The 22561-nt window shown below is 42.2% G+C and overlaps 1 protein-coding gene across 9 annotated transcripts in view; it reads left to right on the top strand.

Moving 5' to 3' along the window:
* The window catches only part of ESRRG (estrogen related receptor gamma), a 580276-nt gene that overhangs the window by 58611 nt on the left and 499104 nt on the right, over positions 1-22561 (top strand). The gene's annotated exons all lie outside the window — the stretch shown is intronic.

Below are 22561 nucleotides of genomic sequence, written 5' to 3'. Positions count from 1 at the left end.
TAACCATGGATTCAGCCACCACTCACTGCCAGTGCAATGACTTGTTGTAAACAATACAAATGAGCCAGGAGAGCAGAGGCAACCAGACATGAAATGATTTTAATAGAAATTACGGTAAAAGGTCATGTGATGTGGTATCAGCGTCTGTTCAGTTTTAAAGGGAAAGTCTGTCTTTTCTCCCCCACTTTGCCACCCCCCCACCTCTTCCCAACCAACCCAAGTAGATTATCTCCACAAACTTGGCAGGTCCCACTCTCTGCTTCCGTGGAGAAGGGTGGCCAGTGTAATTCTGGGCAAAGTGTGGTGACTTGTGGATTTTCACGGTAAGCACCTTTATTTCCGAAACACAAAAGGACATCTGTGTCTTCCTGGGTTTCCCTTCATGGAAGGTCACGCTAATTGTGCGCTGGACGTCCTCGAGCTTTGACCTAAGAGGAATGGGTTATTTTGTTCCCTAGCTTTTCCATGATACAACTGTCTCTTCTCTCCCTTCCTACGTCTCTGGCTTGTTTCATAACCTTGGTTGCTTTGAAAACTGTTCCGTGCTTTAGGAGCAACTCCTGCAGTATGGTAATGAGCACATGCAGATGCTGGGAGCGCGGTGTCCAGCCTCAAGGTTTGTGTCCAGGGAGACCTTTGCAGAGTTCTCCAAGGACGAGCTTTTACAATACTCTTTGCATTTCTCTGGTGGAAATGGTTCCCAGTCCCAAAAATGATTGTAGCATTCATAAATTTGCCTTCCACCAAGAAATATGAATGCGTTGTACTTGTGTTAAGTGCTTACCTCTGGTTTGTTTGATATACTGATCCCTGCTCTGCTTAGTAAAAGGAAATGAAAGAATGGACTCTGGTCCTCAGACTTGGGGGGAAGGGGGTGCTTAGAAGCCAGATTTAGGGGTGGACCTAGTTGGTGCCCAGTGTGCAGGAGTGAAGGGGCTCAGAATCACTGTCGCAGACAACCACGGGCACCTTGAGCAGAGGTCTGTCTCTAAATCTGTTGTGTCTCAAGGTGAAACAGACCTAAACTGGTCTCTTGAGCCACACCTCCTTTTACTTGCAGATGGCAGAAATCTTTGTATCACCTTGGAACAAAAGACAATGTTGTGTTTATGTTTTACCTCCTTGTAACATACAGATACTTCTGAATAGATGCATAATTTTACGTATATCGATGCCGTACTGAATAATATCATTTTAGGTGTTTGTTTTCCTGTTAATACCTTACTATGATAGGTCCCATCAGCACATGAAAAAAACCATGGGGGTTGTAATTTAGAAGCCCTGTAAGATATCAGAGCATCTGCCTTCTCTCTATACATGAGGAGTTTGAGCTACTGGACTTTTTGTTTGGAACCTTAAGTGTTAACATTGTAGTCACATTTAAGCTTTTCATTTTATTTTTTGGATTTTTTTATTTAAAAAAAAAATTTTAAGTTTTTTTGTATATATATATTTTTAATTAAAATGTAGTCAGTTTACAATGTTGTGTCAATTTCTGGTGCACAGCATAATTAAGCTTTCTATTTTTTTTTAATTAATCTGTTTATGATGTTGGAGTGCCTCACTGCATGCTTAGGCTGAAGAATTCTTCAGAACGTCAGGGTGGGCTGTGGCCTCGTGGTGTGTTAACTATTCTAATACTAGCTTTGCTTATCAGAAAGAAACGAAAGAAGAGCCTCTAGTCATTCATGTTGGGGAGGCGGGGAAGGAACAATTTGAAGCTGACATGGGAACACCAAGTCCGAGTGAGGTTTGGGGTAAATTATAATAAAATCTATTATTTTTACTTCTCCTGGTCTTGATTCTCCACATAGAAGAACAGAAACTATAAAATCCCAGCTGCAGGGTGGTTAGAAGCCCAGTCCGTGGAGTCAGATAGGTGTTGGAGTCTTCTTCATTCTGGACATCCTTTTGCTTAAGACTTTGAGCAAAGTGACATCACCTCTCTGAGCCGCCCCCTTGTCATCTGTATGTGGAGGAGGGTAACGCACCAGCGGGTGGGTGAAGGGGTTAACTGAGCGGATGCACAGAAAGTACTTCACACCCTGTCTGGCATATAGTAAGTGCTTCATAAACTGCTCCTAGTTTCATTATTATTATTTTTAAAAATTTTATTTACTGAAGTACAGTTACAATGTGTCAATCTCTGGTGTACAGTGTCCCAGTCATGCATATACATACATATATTCATTTTCATATGATTTTTTCATTAAAGGGTATTATAAGATATTGAGTATAGTTCCCTGTCTTTACAGAAAAAAATCTGTTTTCTTCCACCTGTTTTTATATATAATGGCTAACATTTGCAAATCTCAAATTTCTAAATTTATTGCTTCCAACCTCCTTTCCCTGTGTAACCATAAGATTGTTTACTATGTCTGTGAGTCTGTTTCTGTTTTGTAGATGAGTTCATTAGTGTGTGGAATCTAAAAAAAGAAAAAAAAAAAGAGGACACTAATGAACTCATCATTATTATTTTTGATTGAGGGACCATTTTATTAAGTAGAATCCTGTTCTGAGTGTCAGGTCAGAGGAAGACGACGTTCACATTCTAGGTTGGTCACTGGTTCTAGTGACAGTTGTACATGGCAGTCACTTGGCATCACTTGGAAGATGGTGATTTAGTTTGTAGCCCAGTGTAGTGTTTTACATAACATTTGCTAAAAGCCAAACCTAGTGTCTTTTTACTATACATTTTTTTTTCATTTTCATGCAGATTATTTAGGAAAGCTAATTAAGGTTTTTTTTTTTTGTATTTATGATTTCTGATGACTGTGGGTATTGTGGTAACATGCACATTTTATTTATGATCCGGTTGCTAAAGTTGCGAGTGGAAAAACACCTAGAGGTATAAGATATTCATCATTACATCAATCCCCAAAGCTTAAAACTAGTGGTTCCTAGTTGTTCTCAGAAATAATCATGTTACTAAAAGGCAGTCATAATTACCAGGCTAATAAACATGGGGGTTTTATGCTGTCAAAGAGAGAGGGTAAACTACATCTTGGCTGTGTCCTTTGACCTTCCTGAAATCTAAGCCTCTGATTCTCCCCTCCCTCCCTCCCTCCCTCCCTCCTTTCTCCCTTCCCTCCTGTGTCCATCCTTCCTCCCTTGTTTCCCTTTACCTCTTATATCCTCTCTCAACTGTAGAGCACTCTCTTTTTCTTTGTGACTCCGAAGGGTTCCGGGCAGAGAAAGAGAGGGGTAGGAGACCCACGGTCTTTTTATGTTCGTCCTGATTTTATAAATGGAAACTTTAAGAAGAGTCAGAAAAATCTGTTTTTCTTTCTCCTGCTATTGAACTGGAGAGGCACATCTGAAGTGACCTGCGGACTCCAGGGATGCCTCGTTCAGGAACTATTTGTTGATTCATTGATTAAACGGCTTGGAGGGAAGGGACGTCGAGTGCAGAATCCCCTTAGTAGTGAAAGCTTTGGAACCCAAGCTGCAACGTGCAGGCACTTGGCTTCTCTGTGACCTTCCAACAGCTAATCTCCTTTAAGAACTGAATCAAAGCAGTTAAGGGATATTGTCAGATGGATTTTGCCTACAGTTGGGTTTTTGGCCGTGGCATGTAGAAGGCAATACATTCTTCACAAGGATGTGAATTTTTTTTTTCCAGAAAGGAATGAAGACAAGGTGCCAGCAGAGATCTCTAGAGAGGGGCTCTTGTTTATCCATGGTGCTGCTCAGGCCGGGACAGCTGCAAGGTGGATGGCTTTCTCACACTTCCCAGCCAGCCTTCTCCCTGACTACCCTTGCCGATGGTCTGGGCCACAGGCACTTGTGCAGCGGGGCCCCTCTCCTTAACCCCCTCTTCCAAGGGCAGAGAGGAAGCCTGCGATTAGAATCAGTATCGTCTGAGTGACAGTGGGTGCCTGCTATTTTGGGGAGACCATAGTGTGTAGAAATTAGAGCTGGGAACTATTCATTTAAATGGATGAATGACGTGTCTCAAGTCACACAACTTGTGTTGTACCAACCAGGGCTAGAACTTGGGGTTTCTGACTCTCAAGGTAGCACTCTCTTGAGGGTTCCTGTCTTCTAGTGAATAGACTACAAAAGAGAGCGTTTATAACATAGTGGAATAAAAAATCCAGCTTAGGAAATGGTAAGGGATTGCTCAAAGGAGTCATATGGGTCCAGTTCTAATCTTGAACCTTGGGAAAGATACCAAGCCATTCTGGGCTGTGGTTTTCCTCGCTGTAAAATTAAGATGAAAATAATTAATCAGTGATGATAGCGAAGCAATAAATACAATGCTTATATTTTAATTTTAGGTTTGTTGTGAGAATTACGTAGGAGTACTATAAATTGCCTAGTCTTCTGCTTGCTGCAGGATAGATATCAGTAAATATTATTGTCATTCCTCTTCTCAAGGTTGGTGGTGGAGTCGTGTAGTGTGGCATTAGGAGAAAAGGCTTTAAGAATGAATCCGGAACAGTGTAGCTCAGTGGTCCTCAACATTTTCTTCTGCTGTAACACATAACAGAAAAAACGTGTGTGAAGAATTACCACCTGCCTGGCATAGAGGGATCAGTAAATAGTAAGGAGATGGTGATGGTGGTGATGGTGGTGGTGGCTGTGACAAAGGTGCTGAGCTGACAGGTGATGTGCGTCGACCACCGATGAGCCTGGGGCTCTGAGCAAGCCCCAGAGCTTTCGTTTGGTCTGCACTGCTTTCTTTTCTGTACTGGAGAGGAAATCAAACTGTTGGTGGACAAGTGCTATGCCATTGTAAGTGCATCTACACTCATTTCAGTTAAAAAGAAAGCAATCAGACTTCACTATGTTATCACTGGTAACAAATTACTGGCAGCATACCAGTTGGTCTAGAAGATGCTGTCTTTCCTGGAGGAATGTGATTTTGAACGGTGACTTACATCCCAGCCCTGGACCTGGACTACATGGGTTTGTGTTCTGGATCAACCATTCATGAGCTGTGATGACCTGGGGAAGTAACTGACCCATTCTAAATCCCTGTTCCCTCACAGGGGTGGTGGTCGCTCTGCAGCAGAGCACATGCTTAGCAGGCACGAGGTCCTGGGTTCAATCCCCAGTATCCTGTAAAGAAGTAGTATTAGGAAAAAAATCTCTATTCTCTTATCTTTAATTGGAGTAAGAATGGTACCCACCTAGAACTATTGTTGTGAGGCTTAAATGAGTTGACACATGGAATAGTAGTAGGAAAAGTGTCTGGTGCTCAGTAAGTGCTGGCAAGTTTTAGAGATATTTGTCTCTAAGCTATTGGCTGGGGCGACATCAAGTATATGTTGAGATTCTCTCTCAAAATTGCCTTTTTTAATGTTAGCCTGGTGCCATGAATATATAAAACTGTTGTTGTTGTTGTTTAGTTTCAACATCATAAAAGCTGTCCTTTTTGTGTATGCTTACCATTTAAAAAGGCATTCTGCCATATGTTTTACATGGCCTCTTAATTGACTTAATTCCCCCATTATTCTTATCAAATAGTGTTACCTCCATCTTATAAATGAGAAAACAGAGCCTGCAAGAGGTGATAGATCTTGCCCAGCTAGTAAGAGACAGGGCCAAGCTTCTGACTCGTAATCTTTTCTACATTCCTTTTCCTAAGCTACCTTGTTAAGTTGGAGGCAGTTTGCCGAGCTGGTGGGAAAGGTGTGTTTTCTGGAATGAAACAGACCCAAGAATTAGGAAGTGAATTTATTCTGGGACATTCAGAAGACTCAAACCAGAAACGGGGAAGATGATCACAGTAAAAAGCAATTTAACTGATTTACTCAATAATCAGAAAAATCTAGAAATATACCTTAATTTGATCTTATGGACAGGAAGAGAGGAGAGACAGAGGTGGAAAAGGTTAGTGGAAAATGAGGAAGAGAAGGAGGAGGAAGAAAAGGAGCAAGGGGAGGGGGAAGTGACGGTGGGACAGGGGCATAAGTAGATGCCTCGAGCAATCTTGGAGGTAGATAGTCTGGAATTATCATTCTTATTGTAGACATTATTTTATCCAAAGCAACGCAACTAGAAATAATGGATTCGGGATTGACACTATGGTATTTTACCTCTGAACCCCAGTGCATCCTTCTGCTACATTGTGCTGCGTTTGAGACGTAAAAATTCATACAAAGATATAGACACGTAAAGACAGAGAAGTGTAGGTACACGGACATGGGGACAAGTCATTTAGCTTTTACAATGATTAGCGTGGAGATTTTTCTAAAGTTCTTTTGTGCTTTTACAAAAATAGGCATAAATTAGATTAACCTATGTGCAGAAGAATGGTGTTTAATAATATTTAATGCTCTTTATTTAAAAGTAGTTTTTACTTCTATTATTGAATTGGTTTTCAAAAAAAAAAAAACCTTGTGAGCTAAATAAGTCACACTTTTCTTCTCAGTTTTACAGATGAAGAGAATAAGTCACGCAGGGGTTAAGTTACTTTCCTAAGATCGTGGTGGTTGATAGCAGACACGAAAGTCATTCTCTGGTTCTTAACCCTCCAGAAAAACGACGTTTCTCTTTCCTGTGATGATCTCTTCTCATTGGTGTGGTTATCGTTTCATCAACTTCTAAGAACTTGGGGACGCACGGACGGAGGAGTCACACCTGTGTACATAATGAGGGCCTTTCTTGGAAATGGAGGTAGAGGATGGCCCTTTGAGGCAGGTTTTGCTCTTGCCTTCAAATCTAGAACACCTTCATCTGATCCTTAAGGAATGACTTAAGGGTTCTAGTCTCCAATATTTTTTCCCCCCTGGAATCCAAGCTGGGCACTGAGGAGGACCCTATGCCTTCGTGTGCTTTAGCCTCCTGGGGTCCACCAGATGCCATGGTGTCTTCCCCAGACAGTTGCCTGCTGCTCCCACGATATGTCCGACTGGCACTCTGTTTGTAAAGCAGATGGAGTTCCCTTCCAAGATGTACTGCCTGCTCTGCGTGCTTGTTTTGAAGTACGGGGGACCAGGAAAAGAGGGAGGTACCAAACTCTTGTATGAGAAATGAGATGCAGTCCAAGGCAGAGTGGAAAGAGGGAGATGGGAAATCTTCATAACTTCCAAGGTTAATGCCAAGGTCAGACCACCTTCTAAATCAGTTTAAGCAGAATCCCTAAAATTAGGCCACTTGGCAAAGGCCCCAGGGTCTTTTTTGAGGGGAAAAATGGTAGCTGCCCAATTACTCTTTGTCAGTGTTTAAATGGTGGAGAGGAAGGATTAAAAGGGGTAAAAGGGATGGCTTTTCACCTTTTCCCTTAGAAGGTCATGGAGCCATCTGACCAGCTTTGAGAAAAGCTGCTTGAGAGTAACCGAGCTTGCTCATAAATAATTGTTTTCTTACCGTGTCCACTGAAATAAGATGCACAATGACTCCGCTCCACTGTTTCTCTAGATTTAAGTATTTCTTCTGATAATACATGATATTTGCATAGTGAAAGTTTGTGAAGTCACGAATCATCCTCTCCCTCTCAGAGCTGAGTTCACTTAGCAGGACTGAGTGGCTTGTTCAGAGCAACACAGCTTGCTCAGAAGAGAACAGAAGACTCGGAACTGAGTCCTCTGACATCTAGATCTGGGTTGATTTTACCTCTTAGACATTCCCGTCTTGGAAGAGGGTTCATGCAGGGTAGGACTGCAGACGGAGTGGGAAGAAAGTGAGGAAGGGGGTCAAACAGCCCGGAGAAGCAGAGGGAGCAATTTGTAATGTCCCTTTTTTGTGGCGGCTGTGATGTCCATGGCCACTGGATGGTGCAAAGATTCTGATTTTGTCCTCAACTGAAAATGAAGGCCAGGGGGCAGGGTAAGAGAAAGTACCCCCTGGGAGGAGCATTCAGGATGCAGGTTACTTCTCCGCCCTCAGTTCCTTCCTCTCTTAGTCCAGGCAGTGGAGTGGAAATCTACTCTCTGCTTCTCAGAGGACGGAACTGAGGCAGCTCTAAGCGAAAGAGATATGACCTTGTACATGCAAACTTAGTTCCGGTGTATCTGTCGTCCCACCCACTTGACTGTGCAATAGAAGTGTGATCCCTGCCAGTCATACCACCTTAAACATGAAGGGACGACTTCACGTGCAACATCCCTTCATCAAAGCAGTTAATACCCTTAGGAGGAAACTGCACTGGCCTGATACTTAGTTAAAAGATGGATGCCATATTTTTTTCCCCTTTGGCATGAAACCTTTTAAGTCCTGTGGATATTAGAAACTGAAAAGAATGTGTGTTCTCTCTCACATGAGCTCTATTTCACTAATACAAAGTAAATAGGATCCTAACCCAGTAGGATGAATTTCTTGGTTTGGCTTAATTCTAAGACTATGACAGAGAAAGGATAATGGCTCTAATCTTCAAGTTGACCAGCTTTAGTTAGCATTTGGCCATAGCGTCTTGGTAGGAAGTCTATTCAAGCGAATGCTAATGCTTTAAAAGTACTGTCTGTGACTGGTGGAGTGAACACACCAGTGCCCTACAGATGTCAGCTTTTTGCCCTCAAACCTGGTAGTAGCAGCTGCCAGCTAGTATTTCAACATCACTTTTAGAATGTTAAACTGCAATCATCACATGCACCGCAAAGAACGTTCAGTTGAAGAATGCATGCTAAAAATCAAAATGTTGTTTGTATGCTAGAGGTTGACTCTATATTTCTCTCCATTGGATTATTTAATCATCAATTTAATTTTAGTAAAGTTTCACTTTAATACTCCTAGAAATTAGAGGGAAATATTGCTTACATTCATTTGCTGTGTTACACAGACACAGTACACAGCAAAGGTAAAAGATAAAAGATCAATTCTTATGGCTCTCATAGTCTCAAGCTTTTAAGGCTGTATTACAGAAACTTTGTAATTATGGTGGGTAATCTTGCAGAAAATTAAATGTTGAGTTTGCATATGTGAAGAAGTTTGGGCTATTTTGCTCACCATAGCTGGTTGGTGCTAAGCGTCTCATGGTCCTCGTCAGGCTTTGGGTTTCACTTCACTGCTAGTAAAATGCTGTTTGTGGAATAAGTGAAATCCTCAGCAGGGGCACACCGTCCTACGTTGGAGGCATATTTTAGAGAACTTGTGGCTGTAGTTTACTTTGCTTCAGATGACTCTAGACCAGTGATTCTCAGCTAGGGGCAGTTACACCCTCCAAGGGACAATGCTCGAAGACATTTTTGATTATTACTCCAGTGAGTAGAGACCAGAGACGACGCTAAACTTCATCCTATGCACAGCGCAGCACCTACACAACAAGGAACTGTCCAGCCCCAAATGTCAATAGTGTTGATTGAGAAGCCCGGTTCTTGACTCTTCCAAAATTTAAAAAGTCAGGGAGAAAGTAGGTAGCTTAAGTATTTTCAGATCTTTTCAAATGGATGATTTCATGATTAGAATTTTCCCCATGGGATGTAGAATAAAGATGAAAAATATAAACAAGTCCTCTATATAGCAAGTCATAGAGTTGCTTTAAAAATATTTGGAATATAGTATGTGTGTTGTGGCTACTGAGCTACATAAAACAGCCACCATCCCAACGTTATCAATAGCTACAACTTACACAGAGCTTACTACGTACCAGGTACTGTCCAAAGTGTCTGCCCCTAGGCTGATTCAGCGAATCCTCAATGCAACTCAGCTAAGGAGGTACCATGACGGTGGCCTCCAGTACTCAGACACTTACATGCTTGAGTTTGTAGGCATAAGTTGAGCTCCTGGCCGGAAGTGTAAGGAACAGAGCAATGGCAACACTGACAGCCATATGTTTGGAAAGAGGAAGGCTTTATTTTCCTAAATGCCCCCGATTGCTCAAGCTTTGATTCTATAGTGCTATTATTGCCAAAGTGCTTCTCTGGGAAACTAGGATTGCCATCATAAAGCAGGTTTATATTTGCTTCTAGAGGGAGAAAAGGAAAAAGGTTTTATAACTCTCTGCTTGCCAGCTCTGCACCTGGTCCCATGCCTATCTGTCTTTTCCTCTCCAATAACCATTCTCAGCGGAACTGGTCTTCCAGTTGTGTGTAAATGTTGGAGAGTGAGTATCCGTTGCAGCTCAGCCTTGTCGATATGCAGTGGTCACTCCCACTTGTGGCCTGACTGTCCTCTGTCTCATCTCCAGAGTTTGCAGTGGGGACAGAAGGCTCTTCCTTTAAAATTTCATCATCGGGGTGGGTTTGATCCACTAAAACCTCATGTTTCAAAGAAAAATAGGTGAAATTTCTCTAGGCAAGCCTCACGGGAGATTCTCCAAGAACACATTTCACAGTGGAATTTTGCCTGGAAATGCCACATCAAAAGTCATATTCCCAGTGGGGATTTCTGGGGGAATTGGGACGTTAGCTTGATTTGCTGCTTTCACACCTTCTGAGGAGTCTGAGTCCAGGGAATTAAGTTTGTCATAGCTGCTCATCTTACCTTGCCAACCTGGCCTATTGTATTAAACCTCAGTTGCCGTAAAAACTGGAAAGGAAAACATCACAAATAACTAGACATATATCAGTATTCTGAGCAGCCGTATTTATGGGGCACTAATGGATATCCTAGGCCATTTATCTTTCTAGTAGCAGCTGAAACACCTCTGCCTTGTTCTCACTGCAAAGCTTTCCTGTTTAGCAGCCATAGAATCCCCAAGCTTGGTACTGGAGTTGGGGGAAAGCGGCACTCTAGTGCTTGATTGCTTTAATTTCTTGCTTACTTTGCCTTTCTTCCTCATTGACAACCCAAAACAGAACACAGTAAAGATAGGTTCAAGTTTGAGGAATGTATAGGGAGACTGGCATAGTTAGGGGAGGCGGGGAGAGAGTGGGGTAGAAAGAGGCCCAATTCCCGTGTTCTTTACCTCTTTCTGTTTCAACAGAGAGTCCTGTATGCAGTTCAGAGTCTTTGTGTTCATCGAGTTCCAATAAAACACATAAGGCATGCTCACGCTTTGGAGAACTTCTAATACTACGCACATGTTAGCTTCCACCCTTTCTCAGGCTCCTGGCTGCTCTTGTCTTCTGTGCAGGAAAGGTCTGCAATGCAGGTGAACGATGCCCAGATCAGGAGGGACTGTAGCTCCTTTGAGACTTCTCCCCGTGGCGGTCTGTGGTTCCTTTGGTAGGGGCCCATCTGGGTTCTGTGCCTGGCTTTGCCACTTATTAGCCTGTGACCATGAATCAAATTACTTACTATTGCTCAGCTTCCATGACTGTGGAATGGATCAAATTGTATGTATATGTGTATGTGTATATATATGTGTGTATATATATATAGTGTGTATATATGTGTGTGTGTGTGTATATATATATATAGTGAAGAGTAAATGATGTGAAATATACAAAGCGCAAAATGTAGTGGGTAAAGGGTTTGGTGGTTTCCGGGGTAATACCAGTATTACTGGGGTAATGATATACCCATAATATAGTGCTGTGCACACTACTGGAGTTTTTCTTGAGAAACTTGACTCCAGACTTAGCTCTAAGAAAAATGTAGTCTGAGGGCAACAAACTTAGACTCACGTCTAAAATGCGGGTCCCATGCCTCTAGCCCCACGTATAAGTAGGACTCTCTAGAGCATGGGCTCCGGTAACTGGTACTTTTAGAAACACCTCATGTGATTGGGATACACTTCAGAGTTCGGGGACCCCAGGGCCAGCTGCGTCCTCTCCTGCTCTGTCATGTCCCTTCCCTCCGGCAGCCTCGGCATGAAGTCTGGAGAATGTTAGCTCCTCCAGTGGAAGGTTCTTCTCGCCCTGGCGGAGTCTGTCTCTGAGCCTGGTAACGCACTCCCCCAGTTTGTAAACAGGCCATTCCACGGCCGGCCCCGCGTGCTTGGGTAACCTAAGTGGTGTGATAATGAGGTTGGACCGAAGGTCACAAGATTGTTCACATGTGTGAGGGGATTGTGGGCTTAGCCTCTCAGGTGAGGGAAAGGCTAGCACACCAACTGTACCCACACTTCAAAGCGTGGAGCTGGTCGCTGCACTAACTTAATTATCTGCGCTATGGATATCTTGAGGAACATGTCTATACCCCAGATACAGTTACTTCACAGTAGAAGATAGGCAGGAGGTGGTGGTTCCGTTGCCAGCTTCCTAAGATGCTTTTTAGAGTCAGCTGGGTTGTTTAGTCCTCTCGTGCTCTTGGATGAAATATAAAAATAACGATGTGCAGCCGATCAAGCCCCATTCCCCCGTCTGCTGAACCTGCAATCTCCTAGGCTTTTTCTAGAACCCATTAGAGAAGGAGGATGAGAGGAAGGGTGACAGCCCCACATCTGATATTATCCAGAACGGATCCCGCTGTTAGCGCTCAGTGGAGGGGGAGAAGGGCTGGTCACCGAGGCACCTGCCTGGTTAAGGGCCGGTTAAGCAGCGTGAGCCGTGCCCTGCCCCTCCCCGCCCTTCCTCCCTTCTCTCTGTAGCCATCTTAGTTTTATTGACATCTCCACCAGAAGCCTGGAAGGGAAAGAAATACAACCCCAACCAGGTGATGTTTTCATTTCTAAGCCATAAAAGTGTTTGATGTTAAGAAACATTCGAAACTATAGACCAGAGGGAGGTATTTGTCTCCACCTGGTTTTTGCTGCTCCAAACCAGACTTGTCCCTGTAACCGCAAAGACCGAAGCACCGGTTTGCAGCAGTTTTCCAAAGAGAAGGCCTTCAGTCTCCGACACTCCCCTTTGATTGTAGCTCTCGAGAAGAGGTTTCCTCTGCCAGGTGTCACTTTAATTTTTTACCTCCTTACAAGGAGCATTCTTGCGTTCGCGTCCGAGAGGTGGCATTATTTTGGAGCGGGCACCTCTGCCAGGGGTGTGATCTGGAAATGTAAAGAGAATGACTCAATCCCCTGACTGCCCTGAAATGGAATACAGCGCCCTGTGCTTTGACACCAAAACGTGGCCGGCTGTTGAGAAGCTGTTTCACAGGCAGAGACCGGGGGAGAAATGTTCAGCTTTGCAATTTTTTTGCACTCTTGTACAAGTCTCTCAACACAGGGTGCCCCGGCTTTCAAAACATGGTCATTTTCATGATGAAAATGCTGGGGAGAGAGCGCCGAAGCGTCATGCAAAACCAGCTGCGGCATCCTGCGTGACGTTCCAAATATTAATACAAATAGAATTAATTCACACGCTGGGGTGTCTCGGGAATCCATTTGAAGTTTGCACTTAACTTGGGCTTGAGATTCTTCCCCCGTGACTGCCCGTGTTGAGAAGTGTTTGCTAAACCTGGCAGTTCTGGGCCGCCTTCAATCTATAAGTTCACTCCAACTAATTCATGAACTCATCCTTGCTTTCAACTGGAAGCAAGCAGAGGTTAAAAAGTAGATGGCTGTTTCACATTCTTGTTTAGCAGTGAGGTGGTTACCAACATTGTCCCTGGCGTATTTTGCTTTATTTGGGGGAAAGAGCAAAGATAATGTACTGACCATTAGTGGATTCTTTAATGACGTGCTTTCTTAGTTCATTAAGGATTTTCTGTAGGTTTTGAAATATATCTGATTTGTAGATTCAATGAAGAGAGTGCCGATTCCTCCGTATCTTGAATTAAATTTAGTTTGTGGCTAAAGTAAGACTTTCCGTGTCTTTCTAGTTCTCCCAGCCTTGTCTTTCTATTTTTGAACAGTGAATTTAATAAAGAAACTATCTTGGAGTAATAATTCCGACAAGCCCTGGACGTTCCTTTGGGGGAAGAGGACTGACCTCTTCCTGTTTTTAATAAAACCTCTGTGAATTTGGGCTTGGCTCTTCTGCAGTCCTGGGCAACTGTCTTTTCACTCCACGGTGAGGGGTGGGGTGAGCCCATTGATTTCCTCTGAATGGGAGGCGTGAATGCAGACCTGGGCCCTTGAGAGGCTGGAAATACTCATGTCTGTTATTACATTTGGTTCTTACTTACCCGCATTTAGCTGCTTTGATCTATATTATCTCTCTTTTTCGTTATTGTTAGATTGTGTTTTTTTATTTGGGGGTCATCTATTTCTAAAAACACTGGGAAGTAGTGGTTTTGTGATGTGAGGTGGAATTACGGCCTGGTGATTGGCAGGCCGGTTTATCCTAACTGTGACACTGGCAATTATAAAAGCTGCTGCTGCTTTTTTTTTTTTTTTTTTTTGTCTTTGTCTTGAACAAGGAGCATTTTACACCTTATTAACTCATGAAAATCCCACTGGATGGATAATTTGGAGTGGAAGAACTTAAGACCTTTGGGAAAAAAAAAAGAAGAAATTAACAAAGTCTCTGCTGATTATTCTTTATGGTCACTAAAAATATTTGGCTTACTAAATAAAATAGCCTGTCCATGGAAGTTTGATATATTTTAAAATAGGATAATGGATATAAAATAACCATTTGTAAAGGATGTCTCAAGAAGATACCTGCACATTTGTTTTGATTGTTCAGAGATACTCAGAGGCATTTATTCCCTTGTGTCTGTCTGTCTCTCTGTCTAGTGTTCAATGTCATTTTGATTTTGTAACTCAAAGATGACTCTTTTTCTCCTGAGTCATAGCATATTCCCTGAGAAATAGAATAATCTTGATGCTTGAAAAGGCAAAAGTCTCTGGATAAAGTTAATTTAAAATATATGATACAGCGAGCAGGTCTCTGTTAAACCCAGTAAGCAGGGTAAGTGTGGCTTTACCCACAGTGACGGCACTGGTCTAGCCCTCTTCAACCACGTAAGACTACAATTCTATGGCCAGGATTTATTTTGCATCATCTTTCTTTAGCTCACTCAGCTTAATTATACAAATATGAGAATCAAGTAAATGATGGAGACATTAAGAAGTTCAGAAGAAAGGGGAAATCACTGGACTCATAAAAACCTTTAAATGGATCCACATTATCTTCCAATTAAATATAACTCCGTGAAGACTTTTGTTGACCTTCACAATATGACCTCAATCATCATCTCCGAACATCCTTTTCCACTTCAACCATGTGCTTTGCGTTGGCTTCTCAGTGGGAGATTGAGTGGCAGTGAGAAACTCAGTCTTCTTTAAGAAAAAAGCATTTTTGTTGTAATTAAAACATAAATAGAGAAAACAACATGAATGAAGTGCATGTCCTGCTGCCCTCTGTATATATGTGAGTATGTGTACTGTTGCTGTATATTGTATATGTATTGTATACTAGCTAGGACAAGAAATAGAATGTTGCCACCCCAGAAATCCCTCCCCGTGCCTCACTCAATCACAGACCTTTGGATCCCCATAAGTAACCATTATCCATTGTAATAGTCACTTCATTATATTTTTAGAAACACGTTTATCACCCACTGTGCATCCGCAAACGCTATGTTTATTTAGTCTTGCCCATTAAAAAAAAAATTGATATGCCTTTAAGTCTTTTTTAATCTGAAAATTTCCTTCTTAATCCTTTCCATTTCCTTAACAATTTGTCTATTGAGGAACTTGGGCTGCTGACCTCTGGAGTCTCTGTGAGCCTGAGTTTTCCCAGTTACACACTCACTGCATTCAACAAGTTCCTCAGCCCCTGCGTGTCCTACAAGTTGGCAGCCGGATCCAGAGACTGGATCACACTCAGGTTTGATCCCTTTGGCTAGAATATAGGTGGTGGTTGGCAAGCCTACAATCGTTACTGAAGCTCAAATTGTCCCGCTTTAGCCAGTGGGGACTCTTCAAGTTGGGTCTTCAGTCCTTTTGTCATTGCCTTAAAAGCTTTTGATAACTTCTCTGCTATCTGGTAATACAAGATGTTCCAGGCTCATCTTGTACATTTCCTGCGCTAGATCTGGAATCAGCCATTTCTCCATTTCTTCAGGTGAGAATGTTACATTTGGGTGCTAGAGACGCTCACTGCTGCTGGGCTAGCCATTGTTTCCTAACCCTTTGTAGAGGACAGGGTTTAGAATCTATCAGTCTGTTGATCTATGATCGATCTATTGATCTACGGATCTGTCAAAAACAAATAAAACAACAGATACATTTTATAGTTTATTTTATCACATATTTTATGAATTTATGAGTTCACACTGATGCTCCAATTCAAATTTTAGAGTTTTATTTAACATCTTCTGCGTTACATTTATATATCCTTCCTTCCCCAAGAATGTTGATTCTCAAGAACACGGGGGAATAATAGAATTAGAATATCACATAATTACTCTTCTGTTTTATCCAATATTATGTACACAATAATCTCAGGGGAACAGTACTAATACTAGTACCATTGTAATTATTGAAAACATTAAACCTTTTTTTGCATTTAGTGCCCTCATTCTTCCCTTATTTTTAAAGAGTTGTGCTGTATCTACACTGTCAGAGCATATAGCCATTAGGTACTCTGCTATCCACTTCTTAGCCTCCTTCTAGGCTTAATTCTACAGGTAACTACATGTTTTAATGTCCACCACTAGTCTCCATGTTGATAGCCTTTCTGATTGTTTTGATTTCCTGAAACTCATTTTCCAGTTTGTTCTTTAGAAAGGGCTCATGGGAAATACTGGTCTCGGGAACAATATTTTTTCACTTCTTGACTAGACCCATAACAGTTGGTTTGAACCCTTTATACTTTCAAGTCAGTTTTGCTGGATATAAAATTATTTTCTTTTATTCAGTGTTTCAAGTAGATGACTCTCTTTTCTTCTGGCCTAGAGCATTGCTAGACAATCTGATGATAATTTAATTTTCTTTATAAGTCATGTAGTCTTTTGGCCTAGAAACCCACAAGGTTTTATTATGACATATTTTGGTATTGTTTTTGGCGGGGGTCAATATTGTCAGGTACATGATACAATTTTTCAATGTCATTTCAACTATTTTTAATATATGTCAGGAAATTTTCTTGAATTATAGTTAACTTAGGATTTTTCATGTTTCCTTGCTTTGGTTTATTCTTCAGAATCTCCTGTATGTTCAATTTTCTTTGCCTGTCTTTACTGTTAGTCTCTTATTTTATCTCTTTTTAAATTTCTTTTAGCTTTCCTCCTTTTTATCTTTTATATTTTTTAAGGGATTGTCTGTTGTGTTTACTTGTTTCTAGCTTAGTTGGCATTTATGAAATAATTTTTTCCTTTTACTTCGATTCTTTTCTGAGCTCTGTCACCATGTTTATGAGTTCTTCTAACCTGATTATGGTGCTCTTTTGTATTTTACATCATTTCTTAATGTCTTTAAGCTTCTTTTGAAATGATAGGTTATAGTTTTGATCTGTTTTGTGAGACTGTCTTTCTAGCATGCTTTTGTTGTCTCTAGGGATTTTATTTTTTCTGCTCCTTATTCTTTTCTGTAATTATAACTTTGTGTAGGATTCGACCTTGGTACTTTTCCATCGTTCATTTTTATGTGAAGTTACTTTTCCTGTCCTTTTAAAATGAGGTAGTGTTCAGGAAGTCTCAGTACCTTCACAGAGCTTTCTTTTCTGTGTGTGTGTGTGTGTGTCTAGAGTTAGTGTTTAAAAAATGTGGTAGACTGCTTTCTGGGATTCCCTGCTGCATTCACCTCCCCGACTTTGACCGAGACCTTCTCTTTCTTACAGATCTCTTATTCCATACGGCTCAACTTTATGACACTTGCAGCAGTGTCTCATAGGTGGGGGCGACCCTGGAAAGCACCCTGGTGTCTTGACAACTCACGGGGACTACATTACCCTTTCAGTCCTCCTTATCATGGGCCCTTTGCACTTAGGTGTTGAAAAGGACAAAATCCCTCCCAGTTACAGCTGTTTTTCCAAATCGGCCCATTGACCTTTCCGGGGAGTACCATTGGCTCTCGTCGGAGTCTCCTGTTCTCAGTCTCAGGAGATGCCACTCCCATGATTTCCTTCTTCCTCTCATCCAGCTGCTGATTCCATGTAAGATTTGTGACTATTAGTGGTTTGCCCCATCAACTTGTTTGACATTCATAAGGAAATTATGTCTCCTAGTTTTGTTTTAAACGTTGTCCATGAGTTTTAGATTTTGTTGTCATGTTGCTCTGTATTATGGTGTTCAAAGGATTGAAAACCTATGCTGCCATTCCTGCCAACATCTTTCTGGAATTCTCTCCCCTAGTAGTCTAAGTAGTGCCCTACATGGTTCATGGCATGTATCTGAGAAACAGCAGCCCAGTATAAGGGATGTGGCCAGCATCTCCAGAAGCACTCTCTTCTGTACAAGCTAACTCGCCCCACTAAGGTGGAACCCAAGAATGCAGTTTTAGTGGTACTATGTTCTAGAAAACTTGGTCAGCTCAGAAATGGGGGAAAAAAAAGTCTTGCATAGTTTCATTTCCGTTTTGGTATAAATTCAGCTTTCCTTTCATTTGTTAAACATGAGTTTCTATTTATACCTAGACTTCTCCCAGAAATAAACATGGTGACTTATAAATAGAACCACGATAACAAAAGATAAAACATGATAATATCTGGTGCATTAGTTAAAGTAGACCAACTACTGAAACAAACACTCTAAACATCTTGGTATCTTAAAGTAGTTCTCAATTGTACCACAGTCTAACTTGGATTGGAGGCTGGGGTGAGCTGAGTGCTCTGCTCCAGAGTTATTCAGAGACCCAGGACCTTCCTCAAGGGCCTCAGAGTCTGAAGCACTGGAAGAGAGAGAGAATGCAGACTATCTGAAAGGAGGCTTTTAGGAACCAGTCATGTCATGCTTCACTTCTGCCCACATACCACTGGGCAGAGTTCATTGATGTAGAACACTCTGACAGGAAGGGAGGCTGGGAAAGGTAGTGTAGCTGTGTGTCCAGGAGGAAAAAGAAATGGGGTTTTGCGAGCTCAGGGTCTGCCATGGTGAGGAAATGGGGAAAGAGAAGCGTAAAGAATAATTTATCAGCGTAGAGAGGGCGTTTCAGCCAGAAAAGAACTATATAAAAGCCTGGATAGAGGGAAAAGTACGTTGGCTTTGGAAAACTGAAAGAACGCTGGTGTGCTTGGAGCACCAGATGAAGTCGGGAAAGGAGGCTGTGCTGATCTCCTAAGAAGGGCTTGCATGTTGTCTAAGGGTTCTAAACCTCCTCCTGCAGGAGAAACAGTGCTTTTGTCAGCAAGGGAGTGCCATAATCCAATTTGTGTCTTTGAAAGAGAATTCTGGCCCCCAGCTATTACAAGAAATGTCTCTGAAATCGAAGAAGAAACCAATTCTGAGCCTTTCTCGATCGTGCATCTAGTTCTGTAAACCCAGGAAAAACTGAAGTCACCTCTGCCTGCGCCCGTCTAAATCATGCTTACTTGGTAGGCGTCCACTAATGGGCTACAATCACGACCAGAGGCGGCAGTGAGTTCTATAAATTCAGACTGGAAATGTAATTTCAGATCTCACCGGGCCTGTGTTGTTTCAGTGATGTTATAATCAATGGTTGTAGCTGCCTTTGAAGCTCATAAAGTGACCTCTTTTGACATTGATTTCACATCTGTTTTTTTCTCTGACCTTTCTTCGCCTCCTATGTCTCTATTTGCTAAGGCATAGTATTTTATTGCCAGGCCCCCTTATAATAACCATGGTAGCCATACATTTCACTTTGTTTGGACCATTACTACCCGAATAGACACTGTTGTGGCAAGATCTTGTCCTAGGAGCCAGTGTTGCAACGCTCTTAGAAGGAGGAGGTTTTTCTTCTGTTAGAAGATACCAAAGTGTGCTGTTGAGTGGTCTTCTTGGCTTAGACTGGAGTCTAGGAAGGTGCCTATGTGTATTTTGTCCTTTGGAGTAGAGCCCTGAACTGAGGAAACCAGAGAAAATGATCATGAGTATATGGTATCAAACCTCACATGGCCATTTCCAAGCCAATTCTGTATTTTGCTAGAAGCCTGTAGGAGGGTAAATAGGAAGGTAAATAAAATGTTAAAATGTGCATCTTCCTTAGAGAAGTATGTGGTTTGTTTGGCATTTATGCCCCCCCCCCCCCGTGTGATGTTTAGAAGATAATGTGATTGACAGCCTATTGGATCATCTCTAGTCTGGCTGTCAAGATCCAGGATGGGGAAATGGAGGGATTTTGATGCAAGCACCTGAAATGGCTAAGTGCAAACTTGGTAGAGAAATACTCATGCTTTTTCAACAGTTTCCCGAAGGTTCCTAAGCACCTGACGTATGATGGACTTTCTCATTCTGGGCATCTGCTATCTTTGCCGAGCTCAACATTCCAGGGAGGTTATTTATTTATTTTTTTTTTCAGAGTTCAAAACTGAACATGTCAGCAGTGAGCAGCTACCCAGCTTTGTAAGGAATGCCACGGCTGACGACTTTGCAGCTGCCGAGGAAGGGGCTGAGCCTCTCTTGTGCAGCAGCACCATACACAAGAGCCTTTGTGCCCCCGGGACCCTCCGTGGTGTTTCCAAATGCCCTCACTCCTGGAAGAATGTGCCAAGCCCCCTCACCATGTTGCCCAGTGTCTGGTGCTAATACCCATGACGCTGGCACTTTGGTAGCTCTTGAAAGAATACAAAGGGACTCTTACTCTGCACAATCAGAGTGAAAAAAACAAAACCACCACCATATTTTAGGGACAGGGCCATTCATTTATAGATCAAATTGTTTGGAATAAAAGAGAGAACCTGGCGAGCACATATAAGAGTTTTGTTTTCATGTTTAATCTTGAATTATTTTATAGAGGGCTAATGACTAGAAGTCACATTTTTTTCTATAGCATTTCGAGAGTTTGTGGGGCAACAAGTTAAGATAATTTTGATATGATTACGGACAAATGAATGAAGATGAAAGAAAAGTGCCTCCTAGTCTCTATGTTTGTTTCCAGGTGGCCTTTTTATTTTCATCAGAGCTCCTGTAACATTCCAGAGCCCTTTCAGTGATTAAGGATGATCAGTCCATGGACTCTGGTTGGAAGATACAAGATTCCTTAACCAACTGCCCTAGATGGCCTCTGAGAAACCATGTAAGGAATGCCCCACTGTGGTTAACTGCCTCGTCAACCAGATGGCAGTCCTCACTACCTCCCACCCCAGTGAGAAGGTAGACACTGTTCTTTTGTAAAAGTGTTTATCTGGTGATTGACTAGCAGTTGCCCCTTAGTCGAGAAATGTCTAGAAACGTTCAGTCAGGTCAAGGGGAGCTTCTGGTTTGTTTGAAGGACTCTTGGATATATTATTAGAAATGGTGTTAAACAGCTGGTTCCAAACATATACTTCTCTCTTAGGTCATTTTAGAAAGATGGGGAGGGAGACAGAGTAGCATTGCAACCTGAATGTAAGATATGGTTATTACTCAAGTTGTAACAAGGAATTCATTTGGAATAATTTGCAGAGGGAGATTACTTTGATGCTGATGTGTTCAGTCACTATGAAATTTGCCCCAGCATCTGCTTCAGGGTTGCCCAAAGTGCCTGTGGATATTTGCAGATCATTTTCTGTACCAAATCGTAAAGTCAGTCTGTTCTTAATCACCCCAGTCCCTCCTGTAGCACTTCTTCAGAAGTTGCGTAAATGCCTCCTCATTAGTTTCAAACTTCAATCTCAAAATCCAACGTATATTTCCATTTTACGTCCTTAATATGTCTTCCTGTACCCCTTGAAATGATTCTAACGGGAAACTCGATTCAGAAGTGGTTTCGCAGCTCCTGCCATTGTTACTTTTCACAGAGCTTTTGAGCACTTTATTAATGGGAAATAAGACTCCTGGTGGGTTAAGTTGCTTTGGTGTGGTGTCTCGTGGCTGTTTCAAAGCATAGTCAGTCTGAACGCAGCTATCGCATCTCTCAGGGCAGCTCCTCTCCCATTGGGCTCTTCCCTCTCTCGCCTCTTAATGCAGAAAATGGCAGAGTGACTGTTCCAGAAACATAAGATGGCCCATGCCAGTGCACAGGCGTTGACTCATAATCATTGCCCTTTTAATGCAAGGCTCTAGCAGATGGAAAATTATTTGGATGTTGCAGTAACAGCAAAAATAACGTTGGCGTCCTCTCAGCTTTTGCCTGGAGAAGCCCAAGAAGCCTGTTTCTTATAATTAGAAGGCGCGTGTGAACTTGTGGTAGCTCGAGTCAGCCATTGTAAGGATGCACTGATTCACCTTTTAGAAGTGACAAGCGAACAGTAAGCCTAAGGCTGCCTGGAGCTTTCTTCAGGATAATACCCAAAGGGAAACTCTTGTGGGTTCAAGCCCAGAATTATCAAATGACCCAGTCTTTCTCGTCCCCGCCACCCGCTCCCGCCTCCCTTTATCCACTCCCTTCTCTTGTCTCAGAACCACCTGAGGACACGGAACTGCTGACCTCAGCTTCTTGGCCAGTGCCTCGGTCTTAGGTGCTGGATGCGCAATGAGGAGGAAAAAAGTCTTTCACAAAATGCCTTTCTTCCAGAATTTCACTTTCCCCTTTGTCAGCCTATGTGCACACCTTAAAGGAAATTTCTCTGTCTACCTTGAAGTCTGTTCTGTTCACTGGTTCTTTCCCACACCTGGCTATTTCTAACCCGATGGCCGAAGCACTGTTCCTTGGCCTGAGCAGTCATTTTAAATGGCACTATTTTTATCATTTGGAGCCCTACAAAGGTCTTCTAAAAGCAGACACAGACACTCAAGTCCTAGGGACACAAGGAGTGAGCCCTGACTTTTCCCAGACTTCCCTGATGATTAGTTTAGTGACTGATTTATTTTAGTAAGAGTCCCATCAGCAGCGACCACTTACTAACAAGGAAACTGCGGGAAAGGCAGT

This window comes from Camelus bactrianus, chromosome 23 (genome assembly GCF_048773025.1).
Source record: "Camelus bactrianus isolate YW-2024 breed Bactrian camel chromosome 23, ASM4877302v1, whole genome shotgun sequence".
NCBI classification, from domain to species: Eukaryota; Metazoa; Chordata; class Mammalia; order Artiodactyla; family Camelidae; genus Camelus; species Camelus bactrianus.
Note: the sequence above shows the minus strand (reverse complement) of the source record. Positions and strands in the feature narration are given on the sequence as shown.